At 37.8% G+C, this 20255-nt stretch overlaps 1 protein-coding gene and 1 non-coding gene across 6 annotated transcripts in view; both read right to left on the bottom strand.

Annotated features, from left to right (window-relative positions):
- Positions 1-20255, bottom strand: part of COP1 (COP1 E3 ubiquitin ligase) — a 221298-nt gene that overhangs the window by 25416 nt on the left and 175627 nt on the right. The gene's annotated exons all lie outside the window — the stretch shown is intronic.
- On the bottom strand, positions 1251-1391 carry LOC129551817 (small Cajal body-specific RNA 3). The gene has a single exon (XR_008685135.1).

Here is a 20255-nt window from a genome sequence, read left to right as displayed (position 1 = left end):
ATGGAAAACAGTACAGAGGTTCCTCAAAAAAAAAAAAAATTAACAATTTAATTACCATATGACTTAGCAATTCTAAGTATATTCCTGAAGGACAAAAAAAAACCACATATGAACCCCTCCATGTTCACTGCAGCATTATTTACAACAGTCAAGATATGGAAGCACCCTAAGTGTCCATCAAGGGATGAATGAATAAAGAAGACGTGACATACACACACACACTCACACACATACACAACGGCCTTGGTTGAGATATCCTAGAAAGTAAACAAAGAGTGGTGGGGATACCTCTCAAACATATGTGTAAACACATGTTTAGACAGGTTCAGTCATAAGGCATTCTTTTCCCTTTTGAATTAGATCTGAATAATACTTGTGTTCATGATTCTTGGTTACAGATTATTTTAGTGAAGGGTCTTGAATCTAGATTTGAATTGACCATGCAAAGAAACAGAGCAAAAATAAGTGAGTAAAAAATCATGAAATGGTTCGTTAAACTGTAGACTAAGGGCTTCTAAAGAGCCTAGAAAAATAAGACTACTTATTCAATAACGGTCTGATACAAGAATCAGTCAGAATAACAGATTTGGGATTTCAGAACCACAAACAAGGATTCTCACACAATTAGTTACAAATAAACCCAGCAGTGGCTTGCATAACCTGGTGCTATATATCACACCTCAATGTATTAGAAACACCACCACAGTTCTTTCCCCTGTTCCCATACCCCTCCCCACAACTTACTGTGGAACACACAAAATGAAAAATTTAGTACTAAAAATTGAGATTTCAAATTTAGTACTAAGCTAATACTCAGTAGCAAGCTTTTCCATGAAACAGTCATTCCTGAAATTTAGTTATAGACTTACAAGATTACATAAACTGTATTTTGGAAAAATCACTTTCTTAATGACAAATCAATTCTTAATGATTCTTGGAAGCTAACTCTGAACAGCTTCTTCATATCCAAAATATTGACTGACCTTTACTGATAACCTTGGATTAGTTAAGTGAATGTGGTCCCTCAGAAAAATCACATTTCTGTGTTCACTCTATTTCCTGGTTGTAATTTCCTTAATCAAACAAAAAAGAATCTATTTTAAAAAACTGTAATATATCTCAATCACTGGTTAAGATGGATGCAGAAGTAATCTCACCTGGTAGTCTATTAATAATCTAGTACACTTAATCAGCAGAGATAGTGAACAAAATGGCAAGGAAAGCAGTACTTAGAAGTGCTGGTTTTAAAGGCTGTATGGAGGGGAACGATCAGACTTAGCCAGCTGTCCTAAGCCAGACAGAGACCTCCATGTTAATGTAGGATCACTGCAATTTGCAGACAAAAGGCATTTTTTCATTTGTCCACATGGCTGGTTGCTGCAGGTTCCATTTTTATTGCATTTCATTATTAAGAAGCCTTTTGTTATCCAGTCTTTTCTATACCAACTTCCAACTGCATCAAATCCTCATTTAAATACACTTCAGTACATTCAAATGAGTTATAGAACAACAAACACAACCATGATTCAGAGAACAGAAAAAGAACAATTAAGAAGGTACACTTGGCACACAAGCTCAAAATGACCCTTACTCAGCAAGAAAAGGTTATAAAAAAACATATACAAGGGAGAGACAATTGAGATACACAAAAATATCACATCATTTTCACCACCCTTCCTTCATTCCAAATGATTTCCAAAGTCTTCTCCCTTCTCGCCAAGCAGCTCTTATCAACTTAATTTTCCTTGCCACACTAGACAACTTCTCTCACGTATCAATACCTCTTGACAGCTCTTCTGAATAAAGTCTGAGAACAATGTGCTTACAGTGGCATATCTGACAGGGAAAAATGACTCTTTATTGCTGATTAATATAAAGGAGGGCTTCTGAGCATGGAACTGTTCATTTCTAAGGGTGCTATTGCATAAATTCCTCCAGGGTACTCTGGCAAAGCTGTTCCAAGACTTCTGTATTATTTTAGGGATACCATGTAATGAAGTAGAAACAGCAGTTAATTTAAGACAAGGAGAACTAGAGCTGCATTTTGGTTCTGCCATAGTACTGGTCAATCCTCCTAAAAACTCAATTTCTTCAACTATAAAACAGATAATCTTAAGAATTTCAGATAATTTTTATGACAATTCAAAGAAAACACAGCAACATACGTAACCAAAAAAGAACTTGCATATTTCAGGCACCAAAAGAATAAGTGGTAGTTATTCTCATTGAAACACTATAACTGGGACTTCTCAGGTGGTCCAGTGGTTAAGACTCTGAACTTCAAATGTACAGGCCAAGGGTTCAATCCCTGGTCAGGGAACTAAGATCCCATATGTTGTGTGCAGTATGGCCAAGAAAATAGAAAAAGACACTGTAACCTAAATTTCTTTACAATTAATGGGCAGTTTTCTCAAATATGAGTATACTACTGTATTATTTTCAGCATTAGATTTATGCTCTTATAAAACTGATTAAAAACATAATGTAAGCTTTTCAGATTAAGACTAAATTTTACCTTAACTATAACTTCCCTAGAAAACGAAGTAGCTTTTATCATGGCAGTTGCTGGTGTTGATACATTTTGCTCTCAAACTAGAAGCAAGAAATATAACTAAGGCAACACTAACGAAATACAACCTTGGAGAAAAATATACTTGAAAGGCGGCTGGTACAGTGACACCACCATTATGGCAGAAAGTGAAGAACTAAAGAGCCTCTTGATGAAAGTGAAAGAGGAGAGTGTAAAAGTTGGCTTAAAGCTCAACATTCAGAAAACGAAGATCATGGTATCTGGTCCCATCACTTCATGGCAAATAGATGGGGAAACAGTGGAAACAATGGCTGACTTTATTTTTCTGGGCTCCAAAATCACTGCAGATGGTGACTGCAGCCATGAAATTAAAAGACGCTTACTCCTTTGAAGGAAAGTTATGACCAACCTCGATAGCACATTAAAAAGCAGAGACATTACTTTACCAACAAAGGTCCATCTAGTCAAGGCTATGGTTTTTCCAGTGGTCATGTATGGATGTGAGAGTTGGACTATAAAGAAAGCTGAGTGCTGAAGAATTGATGCTTTTGAACTGTGGTGCTGGAGAAGACTCTTCAGAGTCCCTTGGCCTGCAAGGAGATCCAATCAGTCCATCCTAAAGGAGATCAGTCCTGGGTGTTCATTGGAAGGACTGAAGTTGAAGCTGAAGCTCCAATACTTTGGCCACCTGATGCAAAGGGCTGACTCATTTGAAAAGACCCTGAATCTGGGAAAGATTGAGGGCAGGAGGAGAAGGGGACAACAGAGGATGAGATGGTTGGATGGCATTACCGACTCGATGGACATGGGTTTGGGTAGACTCTGGAAGTTGGTGATGGACAGGGATGCCTGGTGTGCTGCGGTTCATGGGGTCGCAAAGAGTCGGACATGACTGAGCAACTGAACTGAACTGAACAGTGCATTCAATATGGACCATCACAGAAACCAGAAACCAGGGAAATGAAATGGGTAGGAGAGGGATAGAAAAACAGGGGCTGGAGCTGGGCAGGATGAAAGGATTTAGATAAATGGCATAGGCAATATAGAAGACAAGGCAATATAGACACATAAGGAACAACATCAGCACAAGTCTAGAGATAAAAACGGGAATAGTCTGGGACAATGAAGAAACCTTCCCAATAGATGCTTTGTGCAAAAAAAATAAACAAACGAAAACAACAACAGAAATAAGGCTGGACAAACAGAATTATTCTAGATTCTTGAAAACCTTGAACACAAGTAACAGTTTAGATAGGGGGCCTAAGATCAAACACTTGAGGAAACAGGAATTATTGAAGGAGCAGAAAGAGGACTAACAATTAAAAATCATGTCTCCCATTCCTCTGTACTATTTTAAAGGCTGACTTCCTAACTAATTACTACTAAATCTGGATTTGAGCTACCTTTGAATCAGTTCCTCTACTATATTTTTTCTATAATTAGAATCAGATTTTTTTAAAGATCATATTTAATAGTGAGGGTAAAATATAATCTTTAAATTAGATAAAGATATTTGAAGTGAAAAAGATAAAATAATGGACAAGTTCAGATAGTATATTTAACAAAGTTTCCTCTAATTTTTAATGATGGCCAAATATACAAGCTGGAGTTACACACTAATACTGAGTTTGAAAAAAGCTTTTCTGGGTTAATTAAAGGTAACAAGCAATGTTTAACTCCGTCTGGATTCCTCTGTGAAATGATTATAAAGATATAACGGGGTCAGAAGTAAGCTACGGTGGTGGGGGTGGAGGGAGTGAGAAGAAACAGGAATGAGGAGACTATGCATAAATGAATGAGACAAATATATGACTCCGAAAGACAGCTTTCCTTTGATGAATAATTGGAACAAAATGATTAGATACAATTTAATTTGTGAAATTCAACAAATACTTACAAGGAAAATAAACAAAGAGAAAAAAAGCTCAAAACTTGGTATCTCACAGCACTTAGATGCTTGCCCAGAGAGGGTATGGAGGAAGCCCCTTGCCTTGCCACCCCGACCTATACCTTTCCCTATGTCTTTTTCCCATTTGGCTGTTTCTGAGTTGTACCCTTCATAATAAATTGGTAAACACTGAGTCAAACCAGGTTGATTAAACATAAGGATGCCTTTGGGAGTCAGGTCTTTGACTCCTGCTTTAAGACCCTTATTTAACACAAGCAATACAAAAATGTTCTAGCCTTTATTTTTGCAGTGAGATCAACTAGAATCTCAATACCCAATGTTTCCCTCAGAGTTGGTCTTTATAGCTTCTGAAGTAACCAACATCCAAAGGAACCTCAGAAGGCCTCCTAATGTGGCTCTTGGAAGGGTGTGAGATTTACCTACTTACTCCTGGGAGATGAAGAGGTCTCTGGTGGCCATTGTCAGAAACAGTTTAAAAATACTTTTTCCCCGTTTCCCAGATGAGAACACTGTTGGAGCTCTATAAATTTCCACATGTGAGAGCAAGACTGATTAAAAGAGGGAATGAAAAATCTTTCTCCCTATAATTCTAGGTTTTTTAATAAAATGAAAGAGAATTATGCATCCCATAAGAAAAAACAACAACAAGTAATGGAGGTTCCTGGGTCTCTCCCTCAAATTCTGGCTAAGTCTGGGGTTTAGAAATTTGCATGTCAAATACATATACCAGGTTATTAGTAATTCTGAAGTAGATGATCAGTAGACCATACCTTGAAAAACACTAGTACAGATACTGGAAACTGTCTATAAATGTTGAACTCAAGAGAAAGGAAAAATCTGCATCTTTCTACTTTTGGTCAGGGGGCTGGGGAGAGGGAAGTAGAGAGGAAAGATTTACTTGTTTGTTTGTTTTCATTTACAGAGTGCACGGCCAATGTAATATCAAGATAAACAGGACAAGATTTTTTTAACCTATGAAAGCTTTTGAATTCAATAAGAATGATTATACATGTAAAGGTTATTGGTAATATTTTCACCCACATTCTACAAATTTGGTTAAAAGATATTATATTCCATACTGGTATTTGAATTACACTAGTGGCTCACAGAAATTTAGTTAGTTCTAAGTTAACTTCACAAGTGGAAATCTATAAGAATTTAAAATAAGTAAAATGTAATGGGAAACTGAATATGTAAAACACTAGTGTAGTTTACATATACTAGTAATCGCCTTATTCTTCTTTTTTCTTTCAGTCTCCTATTCCCATATTTTAAACTAGTTCATGAAAATGTAAGTAGTACATGAAATCAGCAGTTTTGAACTGTCTACATATTCAAGTAACATTATACCCCCACAGGATTCAAGTAAATTGGAAGTAAAGAGCAAGTTAACACAAAGAAAATTAATACAGAAAATGTTGATCTTTGCTGTAAACAGAGCCACAAGTTCTTGATCATTACACATTTAGAGATATTTACTGTTTATGAGGTGATGGAGAAAAAAAGAGCTGTTCTTTTACCAAGTTTTACCAAAGTCAACTTGGTAAGATTTTGAATTAAGGAAAAATATAATAGACTTCCTTATGAATCACAAGCTCCCTGTCATCAAGTGTTCAAAAAGCCTGAAGGATATTAAATATGACATAAATCATTTCACCAATGGGCAAAACATAAGGCTACGCAGTTATCAATCAAATGGCTGTTATCCACTCAATGAACACTCTACTACTTTTGTGGTTACAAAACCAAGCACTTTAGTGAAAGGACCTCCAGTCTAATGACATTACAATATGGAATAAAAAGAGGTATATGAAAGAATAACTGGGCTCAGTGAACTGCAAGGTCAAAGGCACAAAGGTTAAATGCAGAGAAACAAATGTAAAAACTCATCAGAAGTGTTGGAGGATTTATAAGCAATTCAATGTTGCTGAAGTATAAAATATGCCTATGCAAGTGCTAAGTGACCATACTGGAAAGGTAAGTGGGAAGTCTGAAGAAGAAGGGTGTCACATCAAGCTTAGATTTTATTTTATAACCACTGGGACACTACTGAAGGATTTTAAGCAGCACAGGTACTGCTGAGTAGTAATTGCAGGCAATGATGAAAACCTGAACTAGAGATAAGTGGAAGAGTAGTAGGAGATTAAGATGATGGATTAAGACACATTAAAAAGAAAATGAGATCACATCTGTGCTGAGATTACATACCAAAACTTGATTTTACACTTGTAAGACTCCAGTTTTAATGGTTAAAACTTTGTATGTGAATAAATTTGATTTTAAATTTACAAAATGCCAAAGAATAGAACTGTGCTTAATAAAACTTAAAAAATTAATCCAACCTTTTCTATGATATAGTAAATCATAGCAATAGCCTAAATTATTGGAATTTCTACAGCAATTCATAAGTAGAATGACACATTGGCATGTCTTCATACCTGTCAGCTACATATAAGAAATCTGGCAAAATTTTAGAAAAACTCAATATTTGAGACTAAATAATTAGAAAGTCCCTAAATATTAAGATTAGGTCACGTCACAATTTCTGGATAGCCTAAATAATTTACTCACACATTTATTTTTTTTTTAATTTATTTTATTGGAGGCAAATTACCTTACATTAATATATTGGTTGGTTTTGCCATACATTGACACGAATCCACCCCGGGTGTACATGTGTTCCCTTTCTTGAACCCCCCCTCCCACCTCCCTCTTCCCCATATCCTCCCTCCAGGTCATCCCCGTGTACCAGCCCCAAGCACTCACACTTTTAAATTCTTGCCCTTGGAAAAATTTATGTTGAGACTTTCGTTAGAAAACTAATTTCAAATAGATGATTCCATTGCCACTACCGATTCAGATACTAAATTATCTTTTTTAATTGAGATACTAAAAGTCAGATTGACTTTCTATACAAAATCTAGCCCTAAAGCTTCCTACTTTCACTAGAGTCAAAGATCTTGAAGACAAATACAAACATAACTAACTACCTATTTAACTCTCAACAACATGTACATACTCTGTCATTAAAAACAAATGATTTAGACTTCTTTTCTGCCTCGTCTTCATTTTTGGCTTGGCTATCACAGTTCAAACAAAAAAATATATTTTCATCGAAGCTAATCTTCTTATATACAGTTAAAAAAAAGACTAATATAAACAGGCACAAAATTACATGCCTTCTTTACAGCAATTATAATGAATGACTTTTCTACATAATCAAATTATTCCTATGTTCAGCAGTTAATAATTTTTCTACCATCCTGGGACTAGCCAATGTCAACTTCTAATAGCTTTACTTGGAAGAAATGCTGCATAAAATGGGATTTAAGATATAACAGAGTAAGAGATATGGAAGGCACAAACCTCCACAAGGATCACATCAGTATAGAAGACTGTCATAAGAACAATAGAAATTAATGTGGGACTATGGAAGTAAGATACAAAATCACATTTCTTTTCCTTGGATAGACTGCAGGAAACACTTCTCTCAAACAGTTGCCGTCTTTGGTTAACTCTGCTTTAAGTAAATGCTATATATATTTTTATTCAGTCAGAAAAGAATCATCGTTTTTTTTATATACTGTCTACACTTCAGCATATGAAACCAATTCAAGCAGTATTTGTTAAAAATGTTTAAGTCAAGGAAATGATATCCAACATTCACTCTCTTTCCTTCTACTAGTGTTATAGAAATTTACAGGAAATATCAAGATAAACATTCAGAAACCAGTTAAACTTTTTCCCATCTCAAAATATTTTGAACACTTTAAAAGATGGTGTGGTAATAATGAAAATTATTAACAGGTTAATGGCATCATTAAGAATGCACTCTCAAATTAACATCAATAAATTTCTTTTAAAAAAGCAAAACAAAACCCATAATCAAGTCGCTTAAAAATTTGTGTGATTGTACTCTTCAAAACTAGCGTTATTTTAGAAGGAAAAACACAATTTTTAAAGAAGCATTTACTGAGAAAAAGAAATTATAAGAACCATTCTAATATAGGTCAAATTCCATTACTACATACAAAAAAAAAAATAAAATATTTAAAATGTCACCATACGGACCAACCAAATTATTTTATTGATTTCATTACATTTTCACCATGAAATATCTAACGCAAAAAATGTTTTCATAGAAACTGTCCATACAGTAGTGGACATTAAGGTTAAGGGATATTCACACTTACTGTGATTTAGAGAAGAAATAAACTACAGGTTTGCTCCCGTTTTCCACAACCTTCTGGCCTCCTCTATTTTCTACTTCCCCACCCAAATCTACTCTGGACACTAAGGGATGAGTGGGGCACTTAGGAGAGATGGAAGCCACAGTCTTCCTGGAAGGCAGGGTCCATGCTCAGAATCTCCCTTCCTTTCATGCCCAAGACAGACAAGAGATCATTCAGACTGGCCCTCTTCCAGTCAGGAAAATTTTTTAAAGTGTTATAAACCATCCGGCTACAGGGAAGAAGAAAGGAGAGATAAACGGGAAGAAACAGAAATGAAGAAAGAAAAGAAGAAAGAAAAAAAAAGATCCCAAGTTGTCTTCTCGTAGCAGCATAAGAAGTAGCAAAATCTAACAGACATTCAGTTCAGTCGCTCAGTCGTGTCCGACTCTCTGCGACCCCATGAATCACAGCACGCCAGGCCTCCTTGTCCATCACCAACTCCTGGAGTTCACTCAAACTCATGTCCATCGAGTCAGTGATGCCATCCAGCCATCTCATTCTCTGTTGTCCCCTTCTCCTCCCACTCCCAACCTTTCCCAGCATCAGAGTCTTTTCCAGTGAGTCAACTCGTCGCATGAGGTGGCCAAAGTATTGCAGTTTCAGCTTTAGCATCTATTCCTAATTACAATTATTCCCTCTTTAACAGATGCTTGAGAACCATTAATGCCTTCTGGTTACTATGCATACAAATCTCCAGTAGTAACAAACATCGTCTGTTTCCAAACCTGATTGTTCATATAATTTTCTATAAAGACCTGGGGAACTTTTCAAAATACAAACCTTTACTCTCTTTTGGGGTCTAAGAAGTGAGCTGTTCTGTTATATACATTTTTTGAAAAGATTCCAAGGTGAGTCTGATGATCAGTCAGGTCTGAGAATCACTGTGATAAATTTTATCATAGATGCCTTTTGCATTTTAATGGACGTAGACTGGCTTTTCATACCTGCTTTAGTTTCCCAACTTTAGTGGAATTTGATGCTCTAAACACAGTGTTTACTAAATCAGAGGGGGAATGCCTATCTCTTGGATAAAAACATATATAAACTGAAAATAGATATATTATGTAAGGCTTTTTTAGAGAAGACTGAACTGGGAAACACTACAAATGCAGCCGGCTCCGAACGCGCAGACGCGACGCCGGCTCCGAGCGCGCAGACGCGACTGACCACGTGTAGAAGCGAGGCGGAGAGGAACTACCCCATGTCCGAGGCCAGGGGCAGCGGCCGAGAGGAGCTACCCCTCGCCTGAGGCCAGGGGCGGCGGCCGAGTGGAGCTACCCCATGCCAGAGGTCAGGGCTGGCAGCAGAGAGGAGCAACCCCACGTCCAAGTGGCGCCGGCTGTGCGGGCGTAGGAGGGCCAAGAGAAGCTACTCCACGTTCAAGGTCAGGAGGGACAGCCTTGAGGAGATGCCCCTCATCCAAGGTAAGGTGCAGCGGCTGCGCTCTCCTGGAGCAGTCCTGAGGATACCCCACAACCAAGGTAAGAGAAACCCAAATAGGACGGTAGGTATTGAGAGAGGGCATCATAGGGCAGACAAACTGAAATCATAATCACAGAAAATTAGTCGATCTGATCACTTTGACCACAGCCTTGTCTAACTCAATAAAACCAAGCCATGCTGTGTGGGGCCACCCAAGAGGGGAGGGTCATGGTGGAGCGGTCTGACAAAATGTGGTCCACTGGAGAAGGGAATGGCAAATCATTTCAGTATACTTGCCTTGAGAACCCCATGAACAGTATGCAAAGGCAAAATGATAGGATACTGAATGAAGAATTCCCAGGGTTGATAGGTGCCCAGCACGTCTGCGCGCTCAGAGCTACTGGAGATCAGTGGAGAAAAAACTCCAGGAAGAATGAAGGGATGTGGATGTGACTGGTGATAGAAGCAAGGTCCAATGCTGTAAAGAGCAATATTGCATAGGAACCTGGAATGTTAGGTCCATGAATCAAGGCAAATTGGAGGTGGTCAAACAGGAGATGACAAGAGTGAACTAAAATGGACTGGAATGGGTGAATTTAACTCAGATGACCATTATATCTACTACTGTGGGCAGGAATCCCTTAGAAGAAATGGAGTAGGAATCATGGTCAACAAAAGAGTCTGAAACGCAGTACTTGGACGCAATCTCAAAAACGACAGAATGATCTCTGTTCGTTTCCAAGGCAAACCATTCAATACTATAGTAATCCAAGCCTACGCCCCAATCAGTAATGCTGAAGAAGCCGAAGTTGAACGGTTCTATGAATACCTACAAGACCTTTTAGAACTAACACCCAAAAAAGAGGTCCTTTTCATTATGGGGGACTGGAATGTAAAAGTAGGAAGTCAAGAAACACCTGGAGTAACATGACGAGCTGACTCACTGGAAAAGATCTGATGCTGGGAAGGATTGGGGGCGGGAGGAGAAGGGGACGACAGAGAATGAGATGGCTGCATGGCATCACCAACTCAATGGACATGAGTGAACTCCAGGAGTGAAGTCCGGGAGTTGGTGATGGACAGGGAGGCCTGGCATGCTGTGATTCATGGGGTCACAAAGAGTCAGACATGACTGAGTGACTGAACTGAACTGAACAGGCAAATTTGGCCTTGGAGCACGGAATGAAGCAGGGCAAAGGCTAATAGAGTTTGCCAAGAGAACACACTTGTAATAGCAAACACGCTCTTTCAACACACTCTCTTTCAACAACACAAGAGAAGACTCTACACATGGACATCACCAGATGGTCAACACCAAAATCAGATTGATTATATTCTTTGCAGCCAAAGATGGAGAAGCTTTATACAGTTAGCAAAAACAAGACGGGGAGCTGACTGTGGCTCAGATCATGAACTCCTTATTGCCAAATTCAGACTGAAATTGAAGAAAGTAGGGAAAACCACTAGACCATTCAGATGACCTAAATCAAATCCCTTAAGATTATACAGAGGGAGTGAGAAATAGATTTAAGGGACTAGATTTGATAGAGTGCCTGATGAACTCTGGACGGAGGTTCGTGACATTGTACAGGAGACAGGGACCAAGACCATCCCCATGGAAAAGAAATGCAAAAAAGCAAAATGGCTGTCTGGGGAGGCGTTACAAATAGCTGTGAAGAGAAGCGAAAAGCAAAGGAGAAAAGGAAAGATATAAGCATCTGAATGCAGAGTTCCAAAGAATAGCAAGGAGAGATAAAAAAGCCTTCCTCTGTGATCAATGCAAAGAAATAGAGGAAAACAACAGAATAGGAAACAAGAGATCTCTTCAAGAAAATTAGACATACCAAGGGAACATTTCATGCAAAGATGGGCTCAATAAAGGCTAGAAATGGTATGGACCTAACAGAAGCAGACGATATTAAGAAGAGGAGGCAAGAATACACAGAAGAACTGTACAAAAACGATCTTCATGAACCAAGATAATCACGATGGTGTGATCACTGACCTACAGCCAGACATCTTGCAATGTGAAGTCAAGTGAGCCTTAGAAAGCATCACTACGAACACAGCTAGTGGAGGTGATGGAATTAAAGTTGAGTTATTTCAAATCCTGAAAGATTATGCTGTGAAAGTGCTGCACTCAATATGCCAGCAAATTTGGGAAACTCAGCAGTGGCAACAAGACTGGAAAAGGTCAGTTTTCATTCCAGTCCCAAAGAAAGGCAATGCCAAAAATGCTGAAACTACTGCACAATTGCACTCATCTCACACGCTACTAAACTCTTGCTCAAAATTCTCCAAGCCAGGCTTCAGCAATACGTGAACCGTGAAATTCCAGATGTTCAAGCTGGTTTTAGAAAAGGCAGAGGAACCAAATTGCCAACATCCGCTGGATCATGGAAAAAGCAAGAGAGTTCCAGAAAAACATCTATTTCTGCTTCATTGACTATGCCAAAGCCTTTGACTGTGTGGATCACAATAAACTGTGGAACATTCTGAAAGAGATGAGAATACCAGACCACCTGACCTGCCTCTTAAGAAACCTATATGCAGGTCAGGAAGCAACAGTTAGAACTGGACATGGAACAACAGACTGGTTCCAAATAGGAAAAGTAGTATGTCAAGGTTGTATATTGTCACCCTGCTTATTTAACTTATATGCAGAGTACATCATGAGGAACACTGGGCTGGAAGAAGCACAAGCTGGAATCAAGATTGCTGGGAGAAATATCAATAACCTCAGATATGCAGATGACACCACCCTTATGGCAGAAAGTGAAGAGGAATTCAAAAGCCTCTTGATGAAAGTGAAAGAGGAGAGTGAAAAGGTTGGCTTGAAGCTCAACATTCAGAAAACAAAGATCATGGCATCTGGTCCCATCACTTCATGGGAAATAGATGGGGAAACAGTGTCAGACTTTATTTTTTTGGGCTCCAAAATCACTGCGGATACAGATTGCAGCCATGAAATTAAAAGACACTTACTCCTTGGAAGGAAAGTTATGACCAACCTAGATAGCGTATTAAAAAGCAGAGACATTACTTTGCCAACCATGGTCCATCTAGTCAAGGCTATGGTTTTTCCACTGGTCATGTATGGATGTGAGAGTTGGACTGTGAAGAAGGCTGAGGGCTGAAGAATTGATGCTTTTGAACTGTGGTGTTGGAGAAGACTCTTGAGAGTCCCTTGGACTGCAAGGAGATCCAGCCAGTCCATTCTAAAGGAGATCAATCCTGGGTGTTCATTGGAAGGACTAATGCTAAAGCTGAAACTCCAATACTTTGGCCACCTCATGTGATGAGTTGACTCACTGGAAAAGACTCTGATGCTGGGAAAGGTTGGGGGCGGGAGGAGAAGGGGACGACAGAGAATGAGATGGCTGGATGGCATCACCAACTCGATGGAGGTGAGTTTGAGTGAACTCCAGGAGTTGGTGATGGACAGGGAGGCCTGGCGTGCTGTGACTCATGGGGTCACAAAGAGTTGGACAGGACTGAGTGACTGAACTGACTGACTGACTGACAAATGCAGTGGAGAAAGGAAAGGACAAATAATAAATACCAATTCCTCTATAGCTGCATGTACTCTAATGTTTTTGAAAATGTGCAAAAGCCTGGAGATTATATCCCAAGGACAAAATGGTAACTGCAAAATACTTATATAGGTATCCAAAATGTTAATGTTGAGAAAACTACTTTTTTTAAATTGATATATTCTTCATACTACCATTCAGTTTTAAGTATTAGAAATTCTCTCCCCTTAATTCCAGTATGTCCTTGGTTTCAAAAAACAGTATTTAATTATGCAACAAACAAGTGAAAGGACAAGGCTGAAGAACTGTATCATTCATTACAAAAATTATATATTAATTATACATTATGTGCCACCATCTGTTCAGTGCTAGTGGTTTAAAAAAATATATTTTAATTGGAGGATAGCTGCTTTACAAGGTTGTGTTGGTTTCTGGTATACATCAACATGAATCAGCCATAAGTATACATATATCCTCTTCCTCTTAAGCCTCCCTCTCACTCTGCCCCGCATCCCATCCCTCCCCTCTGGTTATCACAGAACACTCTCAAGCTGAGCTTCGTGTGCTATAGAGCAACTTTCTACTAGCTAGCTATTTCACACATGGTAGTGAATATATGTCAGTGCTACTGTCTCAGTTGGTTCCACCCTTTCCCTCCCCTCCTATGTCCACAAGTCCATTCTCTATTGCAGCCCTATAAATAGGTTAATCAGTACCATTTTTCTAGACTCCATATATGTGGAGTCACTTTTCTGACTCACTTCACTTTGTACAACAGGCTCTAGATTCATCCACCTCACTAGAACTGAATCAGATAAATTCCTTTTTATGGCTAAGTAATATATGACTCTGATGCTGGGAAAGGTTGGGGGCGGGAGGAGAAGGGGACAACCAAGAATGAGATGGCTGGATGGCATCACCGACTCTGTGGACATGAGTTTGAGTGAACTCCGGGAGTTGGTGATGGACAGGGAGGCCTGGCGTGCTGTGATTCATGGGATCGCGGAGAGTCGGACACGACTGAGAGACTGAACTGAACTGACTGAATATTCCATTGTACATATGTACAACAACTTCATCCATTCATTGGTCAATGGACATGCTAGTGATATTTTAGAAAATGAAAGTTTCTACCAAAACACACACATATAATTTGCACTATTTAAATCCTTTATATACATTAACTTATTTTAAATTATAATAACCCTAGTTCAGATAATAACCCTAGTTCAGTCGCTCAGTCATATGCAAATCTTTGCGATCTCATCAACTGCAGCATGCCAGGCCTCCCTGTCCATCACCAACTCCCAGAGTTTACCCAAATTCAAGTCCATTGAGTCGGTGATACCATCCAACCATTTCATCCTCTGTTGCCCCTTCTCCTCCTGCCCTCAATCTTTCCCAGCATCAGGGATTTTTCAAGAGTCTGCTCTTCTCATGAGGTGGCCAGAATATTGGAGTTTCAGCTTTAGCATCAGTCCTTCCAATGAACACCCAGGACTGATCTCCTTTAGAATGGACTGGTTGGATCTCCTTGCAGGCAAAGGGACTCTCAAGAGTCTTCTCCAACACCACAGTTCAAAAGCATCAATTCTTTGGCGCTCAGCTTTCCTCACAGTCCAACTCTCACATCCATACATGACCACTGGTAAAACCATAGCCTTGACTAGATGGACCTTGGTTGGCAAAGTAATGTCTCTGCTTTTTAATATGCTATGTAGGTTGGTCATAACTTTTCTTCCAAGGAGTGTCTTTTAATTTCATGGCTGCAATCACCATCTGCAGTGATTTAGGAGCCCCCCAAAATAAAGTCTGACACTGTTTCCACTGTTTCCCCATCTTTCCCATGAAGTGATGGGACCAGAAGCCATGATCTTAGTTTTCTGAACGTTGAGGTTTAAGACAACTTTTTCACTCTCCTCTTTTACTGTCATCAAGAGGGTTTTTCCCTCTTCACTTTCTGCCATAAGGGTGGTATCATTTGCATATCTGAGGTTATTGATATTTCTCCCGGCAATCTTGATTCCAGCTTGTGCTTCTTCCAGCCCAGTGTTCCTCATGATGTTCCTCATGATGATGCATATAAGTTAAATAAGCAGGTTGACAATATACAACCTTGACATACTCCTTTTCCTATTTGTTGTTCAATGTCCAGTTCTAACTGTTGCTTCCTGACCTGCATATAGGTTTCTCAAGAGGCAGGTCAGGTGGTCTGGTATTCCCAACTCTTTCAGAATTTTCCACAGTTTATTGTGATCCACACAGTGAAAGGCTTTGGCATAGTCAATAAAGCAGAAATAGATGTTTTTCTAGAACTCTCTTGCTTTTTCCATGATCCAGCAGATGTTGGCAATTTGATCTCTGGTTCCTCTGCCTTTTCTAAAACCAGCTTGAACATCTGGAAGTTCATGGTTCACGTATTGGTGAAGCCTGGCTTGGAGAATTTTGAGCATGACTTTACTAGTGTGTGAGATGAGTGCAATTGTGTGGTAGTTTCAGCATTCTTTGGCATTGCCTTTCTTTGGGATTGGAATGAAAACTGACCTTTTCCAGTCCTGTGGCCACTGCTGAGTTTTCCAAATTTGCTGGCATATTGAGTGCAGCACTTTCAGAGCATCATCTTTTAGGATTTGAAATAGCTCGACCAGAATCCTATCACCTCCATTAGCTTTGTTTGTAGTGATGTTTCTTAAGGCCCACTTGACTTCACATTCCAGGATGTCTGGCTTTAGATGAGTGATCATATCATTGTGATTATCTTGGTCATGAAGATCTTTTTTTTGTACAGTTCTTCTGTGTATTCTTGCCACCTCTTCTTAACATCTTCTGCTTCTGTTAGGTCCTTAGCATTTCTGGCCTTTATCGAGCCCATCTTTGCATGAAACGTTCCCTTGGTATCTCTAATTTTCTTGAAGAGATCTTTGGTCTTTCCCATTCTGTTGTTTTCCTCTATTTCTTTGCATTGATCACTGAGGAAGGCTTTCTTATCTCTCCCTTGCTATTCTTTGGAATTATGCATTCAAAATGGGTATATCCTTCCTTTTCTCCTTTGCTTTTGGATTCTCTTCTTTTTACAGCTATTTGTAAGGCCTCCTCAGACAGCCATTTTGCCTTTTTGCATATCTTTTTCTAGGGAATGGTATTGATCCCTGTCTCCCGTACAATGTCATGAACCTCCGTCCATAGTTCATCAGGCACTCTATCAGATCTAGTCCCTTAAATCTATTTCTCATTTCCACTATCTAATCATAAGGGATTTGATGTAGGTCATACCTGAATGGTCTAGTGGTTTTCCCCACTTTCTTCAATTTATGTCTAAAGGTCATTTTTATCATTAGCACTTTAAAGATGAAGAAACTGAAGTACAGTGAAGTTAAGGCACTTGAGCAAGGTCAACGATCTAGTAAGTGGAAAATCTGATTTGAACCTTAGTGGTCTGACTCCATAGTCTTTGCCCTTTGCTATCTATACACTGTGATGTTTGTTTCCAAGGAGATTACAGAGTAGCAGGGGACAGGAGACATGAACACAAATAACAGTATAAAGCAGTGTATTTATTCATTGAGGAAATATTTTTAATTGATAGGAATTATGAGAGACTTAGGTAAAGAAAAGATTTCCATAAGAACACAAATTTTTGGTTAAAAACATTTTATAATAAATGTTTCATTATATAAAGTTTTATTTTTAAAAATATATTTTATTATATGACCAAAAAAAGATGCCCCTGCCTAATACAGTTATAATTTTGCACAGTATGGGTGATTAACAGTGTTAACAAATTTCCATGCCAAGTCTTGCTGGACTTGGTTTCAAGGAAGGAAAATTAGGGATATCATAGTGACATCCTTTACTAATGAGTTATAAAAACTTTCAATATGACTCCTGATGTTTCAAGCCACAAGAGGAAAATCCACCCTTAATAACCTTTACATAACTAACGGAGAAGGCAATGGCACCCCACTCCAGTACTCTTGCCTGGAAAATTCCATGGATGGAGGAGCCTGATGGGCTGCAGTCCATTGGGTCGCTAAGAGTCGGACATGACTAAGCGACTTCACTTTCACTTTTCACTTTCATGCATTGGAGAAGGAAATGGCAACCCACTCCAGTGTCCTTGCCTGGAGAATCCCAGGGATGGGGGAGCCTGGTGGGCTGACGTCTATGGGGTCGCACAGAGTCGGACATGGCTGAAGTGACTTAGCAACAGCATCAACTAACTAAAGCTTTTTCTGAGGATATAGTATATATATATATTTGTCACTTTTTAAGACCCATGAGAGTCTTTAAGTATCCTTTACAAGCTTTGTCTTTCATTAGTAGATATCTATTTATAATTGGTGACTCAAGACTAGATAATTATGTACAACGTACAGCCTCAGCAGGAGTCACCATGGACTCAAGGTCTGCCTTGAGTCAAGGTCTGCCTTGAGTCAAGGTCTGCCAAGGTCAACAAAAAATATAGTGTCCCTTTACACAGATACGATTATTTAACAGAAAATAATTTGCATTCTGTTAAATTACATTCAATATAAATTTGAAACAGTTTATATTTTATACCAGTAGTTTCAGATAAGAGATATGCCACAGAATTGATCCACAGATAAAGAACATACATAGTCTCCTTTTCCTAACTTTGAGTGTCTGAATAAAGCAGTGATGATAAAAAAAGATACAACAGAAATAATAAAAATATCATTCCAAATTTACTTCACTCTGTAGTATTACTTTTAAGGTAGATGTGGGATGTAGAGGATAATGGAATAGATATAAATTACTAACATCAAATTGCCAAAGGAATATAATTATAAAATATCAGTTGCATTGAATTTTCTGTTTAAGCAAGAATTTAAGGAAAAAAAAAAAACTTTTCAGTACATAAACATATGATTTGTAAAAAATCAAAAGTTAATGTTTTAGAAAACTGTTGATGGAAACAACTAATAAAGATTCTTTTACTAACAAGATTATTTTCTGACTGGCAAAGATACTGGCATTACAGTCCATGTTTTATGGGCATGGTGAAACTGAAACACCTGGACTTTCTCTGTGCAAGACCAAATGGAAATAGACAGTACTATAAGGCAATCTACCAATTTTAATCAAAAGCCTGAAAGCTATTCATTTCCTTCAAATGAATAAATCTCTAAAGTTCTCTCGTAAAGAATTAATTAGAAATTTAAAGATTTACTAAAAAATATTCAAGAAGCATTATTCATAGTAGTAAAAAGTAAAGTATCTTTAGCAAAACAATAGTATACCAGTTATGGTAAATCCTTAGACTAGAATAATATGGAACCACTGAAAACTCTCTTTTCAAAATATATTTAGATCTGGGAAATGTTCATGACAAAGGCAAAAGGTAAAGAATACATGATAATATACAAAATATTCACTGCTGTTGGGGGGAAAAGTTCCTATGAATGGGAAAAAAATTACTTGTTAATTATATTAAAATTAGTTATTTCTGGAAAAAGTGATAATAGATATTTTGTTTTTTCTCTTTTTGTTATTCTAAATTCTCTAAAGTATACATGTATTCATGACTAATGGTTTCTTTCAATAATAAGCTTCTATAACTATTTGGGGAAGAAAACAAAAATCAAAACCTATGCAATGTTTCAAGATGATGACAATATTCTCCACAGATGTGCTTGCCAAGGAAATTCACTCCGACTCCACACTCTCCTAATGTACAGCTGCAAAAGAATTTTCTTTGGAACCAACTCTAAATTAGTTTAAGGATAATTACTTAAACTAGTCATATCACTACTGCCTTTTAGGAGGAAGGAAGGGAACGAAGAAATAAATTTTATGTTAGTCCATATGAATACTTACTAGAAATTGTGAGTAAATAGAATATTTTAGAAGAAAGGCTGAAACTACAACTAACATGAACAGATCCAAGTAATGGCTTGTTCAATAAGTATCAGACAGAAAACATGACTACACAGGGACACAGGAGGTTAAAATAAATTACGCGGTACTTTTCAAAGAAGAAGAGTCACAAAATGAATTGAAATTATAGTCCACTAGCCCACCATTGTCTATAATCAAAAGTACATAGCTGACTGCTATACATGGAAATAAAGCAAATCACACTATTTCATAGACTGTGTAATTATTCAAATGGAATGTATTTGGATATTCAATCATAGTATGGATATACTACATTCAAGTACACAGTTTTAGACTTTACAACTGCTTTCTCAAATAAATGGATAGTAATTTTTTTTTATTAGAGCAAGTTAAATATAAGATCAAGCTCACTTCATTTATATTTAAAAACCAACCAATGGGGAAATTACATTTCAAAGTCTAAATAAAAGTAGGGTGGTTAAGTGGTATTCCAAGCAGTTATTTCATACAAATTCCCCCCTTTTTAAAAAAAATCATGACATTAATACCAAAATAGGTAATACAAATAAGATTAACTCTTGGGGGTTAAAATCCTAAGAATCTGGCAATAACAGAATATTCATATGTCAATAATTCTAAATTACTAAAGTTTAATTAAAACATCTTCAAATGAATTAAAATAATAAAGTAAAACCAAAATATAAAATGAAGACTTCTGCTTTCTTCATTAGTACAGAATAAATATTACCATTTCTAAGTATCCTAGAGAG

Source organism: Moschus berezovskii, chromosome 17 (assembly GCF_049115385.1).
Source record: "Moschus berezovskii isolate FMDL1 chromosome 17, NW_MosBer_1.0, whole genome shotgun sequence".
In the NCBI taxonomy this organism is placed as follows: Eukaryota; Metazoa; Chordata; class Mammalia; order Artiodactyla; family Moschidae; genus Moschus; species Moschus berezovskii.
This window is presented reverse-complemented; position numbering and strand designations above follow the sequence as displayed.